This window comes from Lontra canadensis, unplaced genomic scaffold, assembly GCF_010015895.1.
Source record: "Lontra canadensis isolate GAN:19392208 unplaced genomic scaffold, GSC_riverotter_1.0 scaffold41, whole genome shotgun sequence".
NCBI classification, from domain to species: domain Eukaryota; kingdom Metazoa; phylum Chordata; class Mammalia; order Carnivora; family Mustelidae; genus Lontra; species Lontra canadensis.
This window is the reverse complement of record NW_022631035.1, coordinates 7,654,343-7,673,575: the sequence shown is the minus strand read 5'-3', so window position 1 is coordinate 7,673,575 and position 19,233 is coordinate 7,654,343. Positions and strand designations below refer to the sequence as shown.

Here is a 19,233-nt window from a genome sequence, read left to right as displayed (position 1 = left end):
GTGGGCTGGCAACAGAGCTGGAAGGGAATGTGTTCTGAGAGCAGATGAAGGATCTGGCATGGGAAAGATTTTACCCGAGAGAAGAGGGCAGAGGATGGAGCCAGGTGGGGGCTGAAGGCAACATTTAAGGAACAGATGGGAGGAACAGGGTCCAGAGAAGGACAGGATACCATGGAAAAACAGAGCAGTGGGAGAGAGCAGGAGGGAAAAAAAAAAAAAAAAGGTACCTGTAAAGCCAAGGCTGGAGAATTTTATGAGAGAGAAGAATAAAGAGCCAAGCAAACCAAATGCAGCAGAAAGTCGAACAACGCCCTGGAAAGCATCCATTGCATCTAGCAATTAAGAAATCACCTTAGTAACAGCAGCTCCAGCGGACAGATGGTGGAAAGACAACTAAGCTCATAACCACGAAGGAAATGTTCGTTTTCAAAAGGAAGCCTTTAAAACAGTGGAGACACACAGGGCATTTCTGAGCGGCTAAAGAACCTGATCTCATGGGTGGGTGCAGAATCAAGCAGGACAAGGACAGTTCAGGTCCCCAGGGAACCCGCTCCTTGTTATACCACTGGTTTTAGGGAAGGAGTGTTCTGTCATTCATGTCAGCATTTTAGGATAGCCCCAGGTGGTCCCCAAAGGAGGGAAGGAGTAAGTTACTGGGCTTCTCTCCTTACCCAAACCAAATCCAAGAATCCCACTGAAAAACACAGCAAAAACCTGCTGTGGCTAAGAGGCAGGGATTCAATTTCACTGGAAAGCTCTTGAGCTTGGCAAAGAAAAGAAAACACACACACACACACACACACACAGAAGTATATACACCAATATACACAGTCACACACACACACAGGCATGCATACAGGCATGTGTACACACTGGTGTGCACACACACATGCACACACATATCAAAATTCACATATGAACATGTGTGCACACGCACAAATGTATACAATGTTCATGAACACACATCTTCATACATGTGTGTACATTTATGCACATCCACGCAACACTCACATGCACACATTCTACACACATGTGCACACCTGTGCTCAGGCACATCCATACATGTATACCAGCACACACACATGTACACATATGCACCTATGGCTGTGTACACACATTCATGTACATGCACGCACACGGGCACATATGCACATGAACACTTTCCCTCCTTGCTCCCTTTCCTCCTCTGCTGAGCCGGGTCAAGAAGGCAGATCTGACTCCCGAGCCAGCCTTCTCCTCCACAGCAGCTGTTCGGAGCCCAGGGCAGTGACTGAGGGGAGAAAGTGGGCGGGTTTTGTGCCAGGGCGGGAGATGACATTTCGCGGACGATGCCGGGCCCGGGCTGGACTGGTGTGCTGAGGGTCCAGAACTGTCTCTGTAAAAGCCACTTTGCCAAACCCCATCAGCCCCCAGAAGTGAGCTGCGCTTTCTCTGGGGTCCGCAGGTACTCCAGTGGCTTTCTATAAACCCAAACACGGCAAAGGGAACCACAGGGAGCACGTGCAATGTGCACGAGCCGCACGGCGCTGCACGGAGCCTGGGGTTCAAAGAGTCCCTGTGGCCTGAGCTTCCCAAACTGGACCAGTTCCTGGATCCTGCTTGGCTTTCTCATCCTCAAACTAACTGCCACAACCAACCTCACTTCTTTCTTTTTTCCTTAAGTCCCATGTCCTTTGTGTCAAATCCTAATTCAAGGAGGGGAGGCTGGAACCTCACGGAGAGGCCAGGGTCTGGCTGTCTTGCTGGTCTCGTTCCCCTTGTCAGGTCAAGGGAACAGCCCCCCTCGCCTGCAGTCCCCACCCTCAGAGCACTAATCTCAGCACAGGCATAATGACGACCAGCACAACAGGGACATCCCAAGCTCTCTCAGGACTCAGTCCAGGAGGGGAGCTGGCAAGCAAGCCGCAGGTCTGACGGGCCTCTGCTCTGTGAGCATGGTGGGGGTGGTGCGGCGGGGCAGGGAGGTGGAGGGAGGATGCCCCGTCACATTCTCAGAGACAAGCGTTTGCCCCTCCAGTGGGTTACTGGGGCAGAGAAGTCTGTGAAGGAGGAACAAGCCCGCGGATGGCCAGAGGGAAGTGTGAGTTCAAAAGCTCTCAGAAGGAAGGTTCTGGGCGTGTTTGATGACACACATGGCCTGGTGAGGGTGGGAGGAAGGACGGAGGGCAGGGTCACTGCAGAAGAGGCCAAAGGGGAGGAGCCCAACACTAAGGACCTAGAAGCCTACATCTAGGTGCAGCCTGGTCTGCATCTTTCTGGGGTCACTGCGGCGGCTGGGCAGGGAACCGGCCATGGGTGGGAAGGGGTGGACAAAGAGTGGGGGAGGAGGCAGGTACTGTGCTCCAGGACACAGAAGAGGGGGTAAGTAACTGGGAGTAATTATGTAGGGAGAGCTTTATCAGTATCCGTGGTCATTAATACAATTAACAACAGAATCCCCACTTCCGGGCGTTTCAGAGTGACTGCCAGGACAGTGGACACTAATTACAGAACAGCAGCAATTACAGGGTCTGGCAGGAGGTCCCAGCACCAGCGAAAATCCATCAGATTATCAGCAATACTGATGAAACTGGAAAAACAGAGTTTGAGCAAAGCTGGAGAGAAAGCTTTCCCCTTGCAGAGTTATGAGAATGAAGGCTGAAAGCCAACGAGGTGGCCTGGGTGGCCGGAATTCCAGTGTGGGCCAAAACGGGGGGTGACACACTCCACTGTGGCAAAGGCTCATCGTGATCCGTGCGTGGCTCAGCGTCCAATCCCAGGGCGATCAGAGGCGCGTACTGCCACGAAAGTGGGGGCACCGTGTGGCAACAAGAGCCCTACCCTCTTGTGCTGGGGGCAAAGATGACAGGATGGCACGTGCATGGACTTCGTGTACCAGAAGTGGAGGCCTTGCGGAGTTGCGGGGGGGGTAGACCACTACCTGGATGGCGGAGTGGGAACGTGGGCCAGAGAAGGGAGGCACCAGTTTGCAGCGGATGTGAGTGTGACAACGCAGTCACTGTCTTTGCCACCAGACTGTACGTCCCGGGAGGGCAGGGGCCCTGCCCCTGTAACATACTCCCAGCACATGGCATAAGGCCTGGCACACACTAAGCTTCTTAATAAACAGCGGCGTTAGGGGGTCCCCCCCAAACTCATGTTCATGGGGGGCTTCCCACGTGACCGTATTTGAAAACACGGTCTTTGTAGATGTCATAAAGATGAGGTCATGTTGGAGCAGACATTGCCCTGAATCCACTGAGCGTGTCCTTGTAAGAAGACGAGACACATAGGGGAGACGGCATGTGAAGACAGAAGCAAGAGATCGGAGTGACACGCCTACAGGCTAAGGACCGCCGAGAGCGTGGGGAGCCACCAGAAGCCTTTTTCCCATTACATCCGAAGGGGGCAGTAGAGCGGGGAGCAGATAATGGAGGGAAACAATCAGAATTCTTCAAAGTAATTGGGCTTTATAGGTTTTTTCTTTCTGTCTGTGAAAAGATTTGTGTGCCTGGAGGAACAGGAGACATCCTGAGGTCTCGATAACCAGGCTCCTTCCAGAGCCCCTAAATGCAGCCACGCTCACCCTAAAACCACTGGCCTGCCTTCGTCTATACCCCTGCCTCGTATAGAATGGGAGCCCATGAGCTCCCAGGCAGGAAAACATGCAGCCGACCCCAACTCCTGTCGCTGGGCACGGCAGCAACAGACACTGGTCCCTCACCCAGCACATGCCGGCCACAGGGGACCCCAAAAGGAAGAAGACACAGCTTGGGCCTTGCTGGGGAGAGGGAGGATGATGATGGAGCAGGGACTAGGGAAGGCTCCATCTGAAGAGGTAATAAGCAAGCCTGGGGACGGTAAGCCCAGGAAGAACTTTCCAGAAATACAGGTGCTACATCAACTGAATGCTTGTGTCTTCCTCCTCCCCCAAATTCAGGTGTTGAAACCTAGTTCCTAATGTGGTGGTAAGAGGAGGTGGGCCCTTTGGGAGGTGATGGGCTCCACCCTCAAGAATGGACGTGGGGTCCTTATGAAAGAAACCCCCAGGGAGCCCCTGAGCCCCTTCTGGCAAGTCTCCAGAACTGTGAGAAGTAAGTCTGGTGTCTATGAGAAATGCAAGCCTGTGGTATTTTCTTACAGCTGCCTGAACCGAGACAGAGGGGGAAGCAATGTTCCGACGAGGGAACCAGATACCTACTCTACTGGAACTTCCCCATTCAGTGACCAGAATAGGGAACACTCTGCCAAAGTTTTATCCTTCTAAGGTGGTGGTGCTCCCCAGAAACTTGATTGGAAAACAAAAGAAGAGGGGACTCCCCATAAGCTAACTTAGCAGGATTCCTTGCCCAAACCGGGCTCAGTGGGCCAAGTACATTCAATGGCCACTAACTAAAGTTCGGTCACAGAGGGGAGCCTTTGTCGCCCATCTTCAGGCCTTCTTACTCTGAGTGGCCAAGGCAGGGAGGAGTGGCCATGGACAGCAAAGAAACACAGCGGTGGCTGGTGCCACTCTGGGTCACAGAGGCTCCTGGGGCCGCGGGAAAGCCAGAGGCCGCAGCTGACCAAGCCCTAGCTTCTCATCCCATCCTTCTCAAGCTTCTGCCACTGTGCTCCACTTCTGTGCAGAAAGCCACAGCTAGCGTGTTCTGCGGACGGCCCAGCAATCACGAGTGGGGTTGGGAAGGAGTCATTTCCCCAGAATTCTGCTTCCCGTTCCCAACTGTCACTCCGCACAGCACCAAAGTCTGGACCAACAGGCCCGGGCACAGGAGCCACACCAGACTGCCCATGCAGAGGGGACAGAACCTCAGCTGGAGCGCAGCACGCTCCCCCTTCCCGACGGCCCACCCCGCCCCGCCGTTCCTCGCCGTGAATAAGACTCCCAGACTATCCAGAAGGCACCTCTGCCGAGATGGAGGCCGAGCAGCGACCGTGCCCAGCTGGCCCTCAACTGTCCCACGGACGGCGCTGCCCTGGGTCCCGCCCCCAGTTCTGCCAGCTTTCTCTGCGTCACCTGCCACCCACACGCCTGTCCATCTAGACGCTTCGTGCTTGTTCAACACAGGGGCATGCTGACCCCATACGTGTCTTCAGAAAAATCACTGCAACACAAGGTTGCGGTCCACGTAGAGCTGTTTACAAAAGGCACTGCAAATATTCCGAGGTCTTCTCTACAGGGAGCAACTCGGGAGCAGGAGCACAGGCCTAGCAGGGGGCACGCCCCCAGGAAAGTTTTCTCGGGGTTGATGGAGCAGGTGCAAAGGCCCGCCTCTGCAGACGCAGGGTCTCAAGCCAGCCCCCAGCTCCGAGTCACCCTGGTTCTTTGCCTTGGATCGGATTCTCCTCACCTAACCCCAGCAGATGCTGCTTGGCCCTGCTCTTAAATTTCATTGTCCAAGACCAGGGCTTCTGTGCCTCTTCTAGGCCCCCTGCCACCGGCCACGCAGTTTCTGTGCGGCTCACACTTCATCTCAGCCCCAGCCCTGTGACCGGCACTCCTGGCATCAGTACAGAAAGCTTCTATCTGGCTGTGAGAGCAGATGTGAAGGGCCAGAACGGGAGATCCAGCCAGAGGACACTTAGAGGTTCCTGTAGTCACAGGGGAAGGAGATCAGATCCAAAGAGGTCAGGGAAGCAAAAGCAAGCAGACGGGAAACCGGCTGGGGGTTTGTATCCAGGGCCCCGCCTGGGAGTCCAGACGGGAAGAAGAGGGGGTCAGCCAGAGGTCTGAGCCACCAACAGGCGGGAAGGGCCAACGCATCTGACCGAGTCAGGAAAGACACCTGGGCATCACGGGTGAGAATGTCTCCCCTCCTTTGGAGGCAGCGCCATCTCCTAGACTCCCTTCCCGCCCAGACGCAGGGCTCCGCCACATCTGAGCCTGTGGGAGGAGAAAGTGGACAACCGTCGGGGGGCGGGGGGGGGTGCTGGGAGGTCGGTGACAGGTCGGTGACAGGCGATTCCAGGGCAGGTGTCTGGAAGGACGTCCACACCAAATGTGTTTCAGTCGGCCTGTCGTGCTGTAAGAGATTATGCACTGAGTCCTGCCGACTCCAACTGAGGACAGAAGGCAACTCGTCTGAAACAGACCTTGTTTATTGAAACATGGCTTTGATGGGCAGCTCAGAAGAATAGCCACTGGCAGAGCTTCCTGAAATAAATCTCATTAAAGGCCTCAAATCAAAATCCAGTTACGTCCAAGAAAATCCTTCCCCTCTACAGCAAGCTTTACAGATTGCTGCTGCGTTTCTTTTCTTCCTCCTCATTAAGTTTCGTGGGAAACCCACCAAGTAAATGTGACAGGGTAACTCCAGACCAACTTCGAGGGACAAACCCCACCAGCACTGCCCCCCAGCCAGCTCCAGCACCTGAAAGCCAAGGCTGCCTGATCGAAACACCTGCTCCTGCTTGAAAAAGCTCTGACAGCCAATCCCACCCCACAAGGCAAGAGAGAGCCTTCCAGAAGCACAAAGATGGGCTGATTGGAGTCCCACACTCACAAGAGCAGGGACGTGTGCAGGGGGGGAGCTGGCATTTAGGAAACAGTGATATTTCTCGGGTTTTCGTTCAGCAGCTCTCTCCTGCTCACTTCTCCTGGTCCTGCTAGGGATGTGGAAGGAAAACACCGTCAGAATAGAATGACTCAGGCAGATGGCATTAGACCTCCTTCCCACGCAGAGCCGGCAGAACCCAAGTGGAAACAGGTGCCCATGTTTCTGCCTCACACCCATTCCAGAATAGCTGTCCTTCCTCCCCTTCTCCCTCAGAACAACGAACGGATCCAACTGCTCCCATCACACCTCCTCTCAGCGGCTTCAGGTCTGCTCCCCCGTAAGCAGGTCCGGGTGTGTCCTCCTCTGCAGATAAAGACAACAGCCCCATGCGACCTGCAGCTCCCCACGTCCCAGAGCAGAAAGCTCTGCACTCAAGTCCCATGCACAGAAGAAGGCGGAGAAGGAGCAGACCGGCTGGTCAGCCAGGATCCTGGCTCTCACCTGTTCCACTAAGCACTCAAAGCATTCTGTGATGTTCCTGGTGAGACCCCAGGGCGGGCGAGCCCTTGATAACACTGTCATGCGGGAACTTTCCTTCTGTCTCTTCTCTTTCTCCCAATTAGCTCCTTTCTCCTGGATCTGCCGCAGGGCGTCCGGGCTTGTCCCTGCTGTGGCTGTCTTACTGAAACCCGAGGCTTCCGTGGCCAGACCCCCAGGTCAGGTGCTTTCTGCCTGCTGGGATATTAACTACCCAGACTACCAAGTCCACAGGTGTGCGTGGGAGGAACCTAGAAGCCTCCAACCTTTCTCGAATAGGAACATTTTAAGACTATTCTTCTGGAGGCAGAAGACAGGAGGAGTCGTGGGAGAGAGATTTCAGGGTAGGTCAGGGCTTAGAGCCCCCTTCAAATCCAGGTTGCAACCTGTGTCCCGTAATGACAGGGCCAGGCTCAACACCTGAGAACCTACACAATATAATTATACCAGACTAAGACAGTCCATGGTTAGCTGTGTGACACGACCACACTGTCTCTGCCGAGAGCAGAAGAATCCTCCAGAGACCTCTGGCTGGCCAGGCTTGTTCTCGATGAAAGCAGACCCATGCGGGTCATGAAGGTAAACGGGTCTCTGAAGAAGTGTCTACGTCTGATGGAAATGACCACCAGTGTCCAGGAAGAGAGGGAGCGACCAAAGGACCACACCAGGTACGTGCTACACAACACAGGGTACGGGGACCCCAGGATGGCGGCTTGTGGCATGTGGCTGAGATCTGTGCCCTGAGGGGTCAAAGTGTCCATGTTAGTCAGCAATGACAATGACAAATGACCACAGGGTGGCTGAAAGAACAAACGTTCATCTCTCATACTTCTGGAAGCTGGAAGTCCAAGATCAAGGTTCCAGCAGATCTAGTTCTTGGTGAGGACCCTCTTCCTGGTTTGCAGACATTTTTTTTTTTTTTTTAAAGAGAGAGACAGTGTGCACTGGAGGGTGGGGGGTGGGGGGGAGGAGCAGAGGGAGAGAGAGAACCCCAAGGAGGCTCCATGCTCAGCACAGAGCCCAAGGTGAGGCTTGATCCCACAACCCCAAGATCATGACCTGAGCCAAAATCAAGAGTCGGACGCTTAACTGACTGAACCCCCCAGTGTCCCCCAGACATTCTCATTATACCTTCGCATGGTGGAGGGCAGAGAGAAAAGCAAGCTCTCTCTTGTCTCTTCTTAAGAGCACTAATCCCATTGTGAGGGCTTCACCCTCATGACCTACTTGCCTCCTATATGCCAATACTACGAAAATGGGGACTGGGGGTTCAGTATATACATTTTGGGGGGTACACAAATATGCAGTCCAGAACAGTGGCAGATTTCATTCTGGGGTAGCAGACCCACGCTGACCCATGGCCAGATCTACTAAGGCAGAAACAGATGCTCACCAGAGAAGTTCCCAAACTTTAAACGATGACTAGGGATGTTTTCACATTCTCCAAGACACGGGAGACCAGTCAGGCCACGTATCCACCATCTTATCCACATATGTGGGACCCCTGAGCTGAACCGAGGTGTCTCATCAACAAGCATCCAATGGAAGGTTCTCCACGGAACATACCCTGGAGAGACCAACTTGGAAAATGATAAAGGAAGAGCTCATCCAGGTTCACAAGCTGGGCTTCAAAAGTCCTGTAACTGTCCCAGATCCTAAGGGGACAAAATTGTATACCTGGGTATGTTTTAGGGGAGAGGGTCTGCAACATCCATGAGTCCCCCACGGGGCCAAAGTGTCAGAGAAGAAAAGTCACTGATCTGGGCCAAATTCCGTACTTGCAAATCAGGAAACTGAGGTCCATGGAGCGACTTGACTCAAGCATCTTTGGTGGTTGCGGTAGGAGGCTGGACTAGAACCCGAGTCTCCTGGTTTTTCAGCTTCCCTTCTCTGCCGCACACCCTATCAGCCACGCCTCCCACTGTGTCTCTGTGGGACTTTTACTCCCGCAGATTCTTCTCGCTCACTTAACATGTATTCAAAGCCGTTTATTAAATAGATAACAGAGTAATTGCACCATTAGGAACAGATCTTCCCCACCCACTCAAGATAGAGTGCCACCTCCCCCATCATATAGATTTGGAAATTGAGCATTTTTTCAAAACCTCTCCACCGAAACACTCTGTTTGTAAACATCCCATACTCTCTGTCACCTCTCACCTCAGTGCCTTGCCGTGTTCTGGGAAGAACTGAGATCATAGTAGATATTGTACAGAAAAGACAGTGAATGAACCAGACTGGTCTTTGGGTCCTACACTCAGTCACTGAACAAAGATTCCCTGAGTACCTACTATGTGTGAAGCACTCCTCCAGGCCCCAGGATATGACATGAAAAATAAAAGGTGGACAGACAGGACCCTCACCCTCAGGGAACTTAACACGCTTATAGGGGAGGTGGACAGAAGGTCAGTAAATAAATAACCAAGACTATTTCAGGAGAATAAGGACTGAGCGAGAAACAGGTTAACACAGACAGATGGCACATGACATAGAAGCTAATGGGTAGGAAAGGAAGGGGAGCCAGCCATGAGAAGGATGGAGGGCCAGACTGTCTAACCAGAGGGCCCAGCATGTGCAAAGGCCCCGTGGTGGGAATGAGCTCAGTGTTTTGCAGGCTAGAAAGAAGGCCAAAATTGCTGGAACAAAGTGAGTGGAAGGGAGAGGGGATAAGCCAAGGCTGGACAGGTTGCTTAGACCTCAGAGGCCAGGAAAAGGAGCTTAGCTCTGGGAAGGAAGAACGCAGAGAGTGTTAGCACTCAGCCACCTCCATAAATTAAAATCCCACCAGGACTAATGAGCCACTCCACTCCCCACAACCACCCACATTAGCCTTTCTCCAGCCACTACCACCCCAGCCCCATTCCACATCACCCCACCACTAACTCACATGCTAGCACCTTGTTAATCTTGGCAGTGGACAAAAGCTGAGCCAGTCTGATAAGCAACCACATACCAGGGGCCCAGAACCGCTCTTGCCGAAGTGGCTTCTATTCACACCTTTATGACTGTTGTTTTGTTTTGTTTTAAGTAGTCTCCATGCCCAGTGTGGAATCTTACACAGGGCTTGAACTCACAACCCTGAGACAAAGACCTGAGCTGAGATCAAGTGTCAGGTGCTCAACCAACTAAGCCACCCAGGTGCCCCCCTCTTTGTGACTGTTTTAACTAAAATGCCCTGAATTCATTTTTTTTTTTTTTTTTTTAGTCTGCTAAGCAGACATTTTTCAGAAACCTCCACTGTCTCCTTGTGCAAACATAAACCAGCCACCTACACCCACATAACCATATGCTGAAGTCTGGTGCCGCTGACTGAGAGCCTCACGCACATGTCTGGCCTCACCCAGGAACACTCGCACGCCCAGAGATCCAGCTTTCCGCTTTGCAAAAGGGGATCGCAGGCGGGAGTCACTCCATCCTTTGGAACAATAGGAATTTCTGTTCAGTCAATTAGCAAGCCCTGAAGTTAACTGCATTTGAACGCTTCACTAATTTCAATACTACATTTCGTCTCCAAGATGTGACACGCTGTAAGCTGCACTCACAGTCACATGCACACTCAAAACCTTAGAACAGGAGGGGAAAACAGACCTTACAACGTTATGTGATCACCTGAACCATAAACATAACCACGCATCACTGATTCCTACCACACTGGCTGAGGCACACCTCCAGGCTCGTGCAGGTGTTTCCGGAAGTCCCCAGGCCAGCCCCAGGAGCTGCACTGAGGTCCCGTCGCTGTGGAGGCGGCAAGCACTACAGCTTCTTTTTCCTTCCCAGTCCGCCCATCTGGGCCTCGTGCATGAGACACAGTCACGTCCAGCTGACCCCGCAGCAGAAGAGCGGCCAGCGGCCACAGTGACTTCTCAGGATGTCACTCCCACCTTACATGTCTCTTCCCGTCCTCCCTCTCTCTCTCTCTCTCTCTCTCTCTCTCTCTCGCCTTTGTACTTGGGCAGGAATGCAATAGTCCAAACTGGACCAGGAGCCAGGTTCTCTTCACCAAGCACGCGCTCTCCCAGAGGCTCCCCGTCCCCTCTGCACCTCAACTCACCTTTATTTTATGCAGTATGTCAATCCCATGACGTGCCATCAGTAATGGAAGACAAAGATTAAGTTCAGAGATGCTAAAAATACAAAAAAGAGGGAGTCTTCGAGTCTGTAAACTGTGGTATCTGGCAAGTGCTATGCTAGTCCCTTTACACATTTTACCTAAGTCCCAGTGCAACACGTATTATTTTTCCTATCTGATAAGTGAAGACACAGCCAGAATTCCAAGAATTCCCATCTAGGACTGTCCAAAGGTCTCCCACATTAGCACGCTACCTCCCAACAGAGACAAGCCTCCACTTCCGCGGATCTTACAACAACAGGCAGGACAAGAAGCTCTTGCCCTCTCTCGCCATCCACGGGGCTAGGCAGTGCAGCCGAGTAATTATTCAGGTCTCAGATGACGGCAGAAGCATCCAGCGGGCATCAGGAGCAATGCCGCCAACAAATTTCCAAATGCCCAGAGCGGAGTCTCGCATTTATGATCCTAAGATTCTCTGTTTTCCCTTCAACTTTACAGCCTCCTCTCACTTCAATAGACAACCATTCAGGTGGATTTAATGATCCAAAATACACCATGCTCTGGGCTGGAAGTGAGATTTAGAAACAAAAGGTGCATGGCTCCTTGTCAATCTTAAAACACATCCATCCTTATTATCAAAGAATTAACAAAGGAGAAAGTCCCAGAAGGTCAGGTAGGCTAGCGCACTATAGAGGGTGAGAAGAGAGAGGTCTTTTTTGTTTTTAAAGGTTTATTTATTTATTTTAGAGAGAGTGCGCATGTGCAAGCGGGGCAGGGTTGGGGGGGAAGGGGGAGAGGGAGAGATATCCCCCAACAGACTCCCCACACAGCATAGAGCTGTATGCGGGGCTCAATCCCAAGATCTTGAGACCATGACCTGAGCTGAAACCAAGAGTCAGCCACCCAACCGACTGAGCAACCCAGACGCCCCAAAGAGAAAGATCTTGAGAAAAAAACACCCATTGCGCTGGGTACCTTCACAGACATGAATATGTGACCACTCCCTAGAGCAGATTTTAGGAACGCTGTGAGTAAAATCACCAGCAGGAGGGAACCTAAAAGAAATCCCTCCAAAGGGCGGCTGGGTGGCTCAGTGGGTTAAGCCTCTACCTTCAGCTCAGGTCATGGTCTCAGGGGGATCGAGTCCCACATAGGGCTCTCTGCTCAGCAGGGAGCCTGCTTCCTCCTCTCTCTCTCTCTCTCTCTCTCTCTGCCTGCCTCTCTGCCTACTTGTGATTTCTCTCTGGCAAATAAATAAATAAAATCTTAAAAGAAAAAAATTCCCTCCAAGGAAACTACCAAACTACCCCTCTCCTAAATTTTGCTTATTTGGTGAGATGGGTATGACTTTATCATGAGCTCTGGTGTCCTTATTCCGCTCTTTCTTCTCATTTTATACTGAACACTGAATGGGCCTGGTCATAGATTCTAATTTGTATTCACAATCCCTCCATCCTCCCCTTTGCAGGGGGGGAATTATACATCCCCACTCAACGCCTCCACTTGCCTTCGTCCCACTGTCAAGGCTGGGCATGTGAGCTGCTGGGGCCAATGAACAAGAGAGGATGTGAAGGTCACGGCCTCCAAGCGGAAGGTGTAAGAGGGATGGCCAGGTGTGACCAACAGGGGCTGCCCCCTGTACCCCGAGTCTCAGAATAAGAATTCAGGCAGAGCAAAACCACACCCAGCCACATACACCTGTGAGCCACAGATGTTCCAGCATGGCTGACTGCATAGCTTCGGTGGGGGGCGGGGGGAAGGTCGCAGAACAGAGTACCAGGAATGTGACTTGGTCATGATGCATTTGACAAAGCGCTACAAGAAAGAGAAGAGCTCGGAAAAGGATCAGCCCATTTCCAGTAGGGGTGAGAGAAGAAAAGGAAATCTAGACAATTTGGAACTTTGAAGATTGGAAGCTGCAACTGCTTCTCATCTCTTATCAATAAAGGCAAAAGAAAGACAGTCAGCCCCTGAAGGGAAGACCATGGAAGACCTAGCCTCAGGACACACACCAAACCAAGGGCATAGGAAGATCTCTAAAGGGATTAAAACACACCCCCACCCCATTCCACCTCCAGCAAATCCTTCTACACCTGGACAAAATGTCCAGAGGAAGAGTGATTCATGACCTAGTTCAAAGTGCCTGTAATTACATCTAGAGAGAGAGGTATGTCTGGAAAAGGATTGTGGGTGTGGCGACTGGCCCATGGAAGAACTGAAATGAAATGGCACTAAAAACTGAAAATGACTTAGAACGAGTTAAATTATCAAGAGAGACACCACCCTAGCATGAAAGAGACTGTGACCACTGGACACCTAAAAATAACTTTAAGGGTCCCAAATTTCTACAGGCAGGAAGAAGGCTGGGAAAGCTGCTGGGTCCCCAAGGAAGGGATATGCTTGCCTATTTTTTCAGATGTGTCCAAAGGGGATCATCAGGAAGGAAGGATCTCCCAAAGTGAGAAGTCTAGAGCCGTGGGGAATGATGGAGTTTCCTCCAGCGTGCAGGAACAGACCCCTTCGAGGAACATTCCACACGCTCTGGACTTCTCACATTTGTCTAATAGGATTTCAAACTGATATGCATCAGTGATGGCTACATGGCTGCCGTTCTTCCTCCTTGCAAGTGGAAGCCTATATTCTTTATCCATGTGGACAGGAAACTTTTTTTTAATTTTTAATTTTATTTTTTTTTAAAGATTTTATTTTTATTATTTATTTGGCAGAGATCACAAGTAGACAGAGAAGCAGGCAGAGAGAGAGAGGGAGGAAGCAGGCTCCCTGCTGAGCAGAGAGCCCGATGCGGGACTCGATCCCAGGACCCTGAGATCATGACCTGAGCCGAAGGCAGCGGCTCAACCCACTGAGCCACCCAGGCGCCCAGGAAACTTTTTTTTTAGTTGGTGAGTCTCCAAATCAAGAGCAACTGGATTCAAGAGAATCCAGACCTGGGGAAGAATCTGAAAGTTACCATAAGATCCTGAAATTCACACCTGATTCCGTGACTGGATGAGAATTTTGAGGTTTCTTTGTTTGGGCCAATACTGAATTTATTTTGTGGATGGAAGGAATGGAAGTATTTATTGGTGACCAAGAGGGAAGACCACAGCAAATTGTATCACCTGCGCACTGATTCATGCCTGTCTCCCCTCTAGAGGATTTTTAGCTTCCTACCTGGACTTGCAGTGCCTCCCTAAATGTCAAGTACATCTCCCTGCACAAGGACAGGTGTTCCCATATGATATGTTGGGTAACAGAACATGAGTGGAGATGAACGCCAGACCCGAGCAGAATTCTTCCAAGGCATGCCTTGTTTCCACCAGCTCTCTCATTCTTCCCCTCTACCGTGACACTGGGCATGTCCCAAAAGGAGATCCTTCCTCAGCTGGGACCCAGAAGGCGAAGACAGGTGGAGCAGAGAGACACAGTCAACCCATAGCCTGCATGTATCCTGAAAGCAAACCACACTTTTGTGGTTGAAAGCCTCTGAGATTTGAGAGTGGCTCTGCACAAGGCAAAGCTGACTCTTAAAGCCTATTACGCTCAGATAAATGAAGTCAACGCTAAAAGTCTTGGCAGTACACAGTCTAATGCAAGGAAAATGCCTGGAGTCATATGTGGGCCCTCAAGCCTTTAAATCTTCATCTTTCCTGGGAAGGAGCCTAGAGCACACTTGTCTCTATTTAAATGCTTCTTCAAATTTGAGCAAATGCCATCATCTCTGTGAGTCATCTAGCAGTGAAACTTAATAATGTTGAAAACAAGAATTCAAACCATGATTTTTTTTTAAAACCAGCCATGTTTTGGACAAAAAAAAAAAAAAAAAAAAAACTGGATCTAAAGCTTGTCCTCATCTCTCTTCTCACCAACCTTGACAACTCCAGAGACCAGGGGAAGGCCAGGGAAAGCCACAAAGGCCAAACAGACATGAGAAAATGGCCTGAAAATCCAGCGCCAGGGAACGGCTGTGCCTTGGGAACCCTTGAGCCCTTCTGGCTTTGGAATAATTATTTTAAATGTTTTGGGGAAAGAAAAATGTTTTGAGAATGCTGCTGTTGTTACGATCATGCCTAATCACAACAAAAATAGACTGGGTTTTGTTGTTTTTGTTGTTTTGGGGTTTTTTTGTGTGTGTTTTGTTTTGTTTTTAAACTCAGATTGTAAATTTGGATTGTAAATCAACCCAAAGAAGTCCCTAAGAAACTTCTAGAAGTCTCTGGCATAACGCCATCATCCCAAATCGATCACTTCCAGAGGGGTCCAAACTCACTCGTTCAGAGCAGTCCTATACTGTCTGTTCATGTGTCAGTGTATTAGTTTCTCATCAGTTGTTACTTTTGACTCAGAAGGGGATTAAGGAGCACCTCAGAATGGAGCTCAGGGGCATGTGGACCCTAGTGGCTCTTTTGGCTCCTGACCCAGCTCCCCAGGAGACTTACAGACCGGGCTGGGGTGAAAAGCAGACTCAAAGTCTTCTGGTAGCAAAGAGACATGCCATGGGAGCTAGGATCCAAGTTGCTGGACGGAAGAGACCATTTATCCTAATCTGAACAGCACCCAACACCGAGAGAGCTTTGGATGCCAAGCTTCCTGCCGGTGACAATACGTGGTGTCCCAATCCTGGATGTGAACTGGCTTTCCAAGCCCATCACCATGTTCTTAGGTCTACATGTCTCAGCACATATTCTAGAGAGGATCTTACCGATGTTACGGAGACTGGAAGGGAGCCCGTGAGTTTCAGAAATGCTGTTTTTATTATAAAAAAGAAAAAAGAAACTCTAGTGATTTTAAAGCTTATAGAAAGTAGCACACCGATCTCATAAGGGAGCATTCGTTGACCAGGACCTGTGGGAAAGCCAACTTCATTGCGTAGTCATGTTCCCCTGCCCACAAGCATGTTAGCAGGTACACCATTAACAGTCACCTTTTGGGCTCCTATCAGGTTTGAGGGAAAAGGTGCATCGGACCTAAATAGTCTATCAAATCAATAGGCAATTTCATTGCTTACGTAGAGCAGTATTTATTTTTTTTTAAAGATTTTATTTATTTGCCAGAGAGAGAGAGAGAGAGAGAGAGCGAGCACAGGCAGGCAGAGTGGCAGCAGAGGCAGAGGGAGAAGCAGGCTCCCCGCCGAGCAAGGAGCCCGATGTGGGACTCGATCCCAGGATGCTGGGATCATGACCTGAGCCGAAGGCAGTGGCTTAACCAACTGAGCCACCCAGGCATCCCACGTAGAGCAGTATTTAATTCTATCCGGAAATATACATGTCAACAGGCATACACATACACGCACACATAGGTATGCCAATACGTGCACGTGTGTGCACACACACTCCAGAGGGGCCTCATGCCCCCTTTACGCACACAGAGAATATCCATGAAAGGGAGCATTTGCAATATCCTCCTGACACATATACCTTAGTCCAAAGAACATGGGTTGATAAAAGAAGGAACCATCTGATTCTCCATAAGGTACAATTAATCAGAAACAATGGTAAGATTCCTGCAAAGAAACGGATCCCAGGTATAATGATCAGGTTCTTTCCTAGACAACCATAACCACCCTCCAGAGACTATAAAAGAAATCAAGCACCAAAATGGTAGTACGACTATTCGTTATTGCTGGGTAACGGCCTGTTTTAGGCAGCTGCTTCTCCCATAATCCTTGAAAGGAGAGACCAAGTTCACGAATTAGACTCAGCCAAGCAGAGTGGTTGGCCTGATGGAGTATGAATGAACGGATTTAATGAACTAGTGAAAAAGAAGAAGAAGAAGAAGATGAAAGTGCCTAACCAAAGGAAAGCAGTTAGTCTGCCGCGCCAAGACTGGTCCTACCCAACCAGAAACCTGGAGGGCAGATAAGGAAACAGAAGGATAATGGGGAATCTTTACTCCAAGCTCCGAGGATAGCACACAATTCCAGAACATCCCAGGAAGAGGTTAGGATCGGAGATGAGCATGGGATAGAAGGAAAGAGAAGCCAAACAGGGCAGTGCGTAGGGGCAAGCTGAGGCTGAGACTCGTAACACCAAAAAGCCTAGGGTGTGGCTTCGAACCCCTGGTCCTCAGCACCTTACCTGCTGGTTTTCCATCTCTCTCCTCCTCGAGTCCATGCCAATAGTCTCACAGCCTCAGTGTCCCTAGCAGCACCCCAGCTTCCTACCATCTGCGCCGCAAGTGTGAGTACAAGACCAAGATCCCTTCGAGATGGAGGTGATGCAGACGGAGGGAAGTTCTAGACCACCACATAGAACCACGAATGGGCTTTATTTCACTCAGTCACTAGCTGTGCCTCTAGCTCCTGGTGTGTGCCAGGCACTGTGCTAAGCCAGGCATGACATGCTGGAAATCAAAGGTAAAATGTCTGTGAACTCACAGAGGTGCGCTTTTTGCGGGGAGAGGGTTGCTAGCAGCAGGTCTCAGCCAGGGGCAATTCAGACTCTCTGAGTTGGCACCTTGTGCAAGACCCAGCCTGCTCTGTCTTATCTGCTCCCTCGTGCACAGTGCTCCAGGGGACGTTTGGAAACATCTGGGGTGCTTCTGCGCCACCGTCACACTGACTAGGGGGCACTCCAGCATCTGCTGGCTGGGGACCGGGGCTTACTAAGCAACATGTAATGTGGCCCCAGCAGAGAACCGTCCCACCCCCAGCTGCCAATAACCCAACAGCGTATGGCGTTCATCAGGAGCTCCGGGGACCTCCTCCCCACAAAACCGTCAAGACAGATGTCCTGAGGATGATGGGCTGGGGTCGGGGTGGGAGGGGGCATCATGTGAGGGGCCAAATAAATAAGAGGCGAACAGCTATTTCAGAGCACCTAGACAGATATCATGGAAACCTTAGAAGAACCGTGACCTGATTCTGAGCCACCATTTCTATTTAATTTAAAAATTTTCAAACAATTGAAGTGTTACATTTTGAGTTTAAAGGCGCATCTCTGTTTCTGAAAGGAGAGGAGAACAGGTGTCAGGCCCCTTTGCTAGTCACTAGTATCGGTGGGGACCCGGGGGTCTTGGAACCCTTGGGAACTGTGGATTTCCTTTCTGTTAAGCTCCCTCCAGATCAAAGGAGGTAATTACCAACTGGTTCAAAGAAGACATTGTGCTGTGAAGATGACACGCTTCTCTGCATTTAACGTGTAGCGCTCTGGACTCCCTTCCTGGGCAAGGAGGCGCCCTTGTCAGCCCCCATGTGCCCAGGGTGAGAGGGAAAGGTCTCTGACTTTTGCCCACCTAACTTAAAAGCAGAATGAGGGTGAGGGGGAGAACACAGTCCCCTCCACCCCCAGCTATAGCTCTCCTCACCAGCCTTTCAGATCATAGGTCTGCGGTTAAAAGGCCCTGTCCTGCTGCTCAGGTCGTGTGATCAAAACCTGCCTCTGTGTGGCCTTCTGCATTCAGAATTTTAAACAAGCTTTCGGAGCCCCACAACTGCCCATTAGCAGGCCGGTGGGGAAGCCAAGAGCGCCTCATTAGTTCTGGGAGAGCCGTTTTAATCCGCTTCTGGTTGTAGCCTTTCCTGCTCTCTGCCTTTGGTGTTCAACAGTGTGCAGCCCACCCCCCCACCCCTCAAGGCCTCACTCCCTGCGCCCAGTCCTGAAAATTGGCCGGTCGGCAGGACCATGTGATCCAACCACTAGCAAACTTGAGCTCTGAAGTGTCCGCCAGCTAACTAGGATCCTGTTAGCTGCCAGCTCGGAGTCTAGCCACCTCCCCCCTGCTCTTTTCCAGGCTGAGACTGGGAGAGCGCGCAAAGGAGAGAAGCACAAGCACGGTACAATTCGACACCTTGAATTGAATAGTGTTGGATCATAAGACCCTGCAAAGAAAGAAAATTAATATGGCAAAGTTTTTTCCCCTGACTATGGCAGACATGGAAGCAACAAGCCCAATATGACACGAAGTGGTTAACACCTCTAACCAAGTAGGGCTGGATGATGGGCGGCTTGAACACTGTCACTGAGATGACACCAAGAAGGATGGCTTCCAGGATAAATAATAACAAACCTCAGGGGAAGGCATCTAGACTCTCACAGGGGTCCACCCCAAATATATAGCAGGGACCCTGACAACAGATCACGTGGATGGTTTAATCAGCATCACAAGATAATGGGCTTCTGCTCCACAAAGCCAACCCAAAGCAAAGGCCTA

The 19,233-nt window shown here is 50.8% G+C and overlaps 1 protein-coding gene across 6 annotated transcripts in view; it reads right to left on the bottom strand.

The window, feature by feature from the left end:
* Positions 1 to 19,233, bottom strand: part of SLC39A11 (solute carrier family 39 member 11) — a 316,395-nt gene that overhangs the window by 184,475 nt on the left and 112,687 nt on the right. The gene's annotated exons all lie outside the window — the stretch shown is intronic.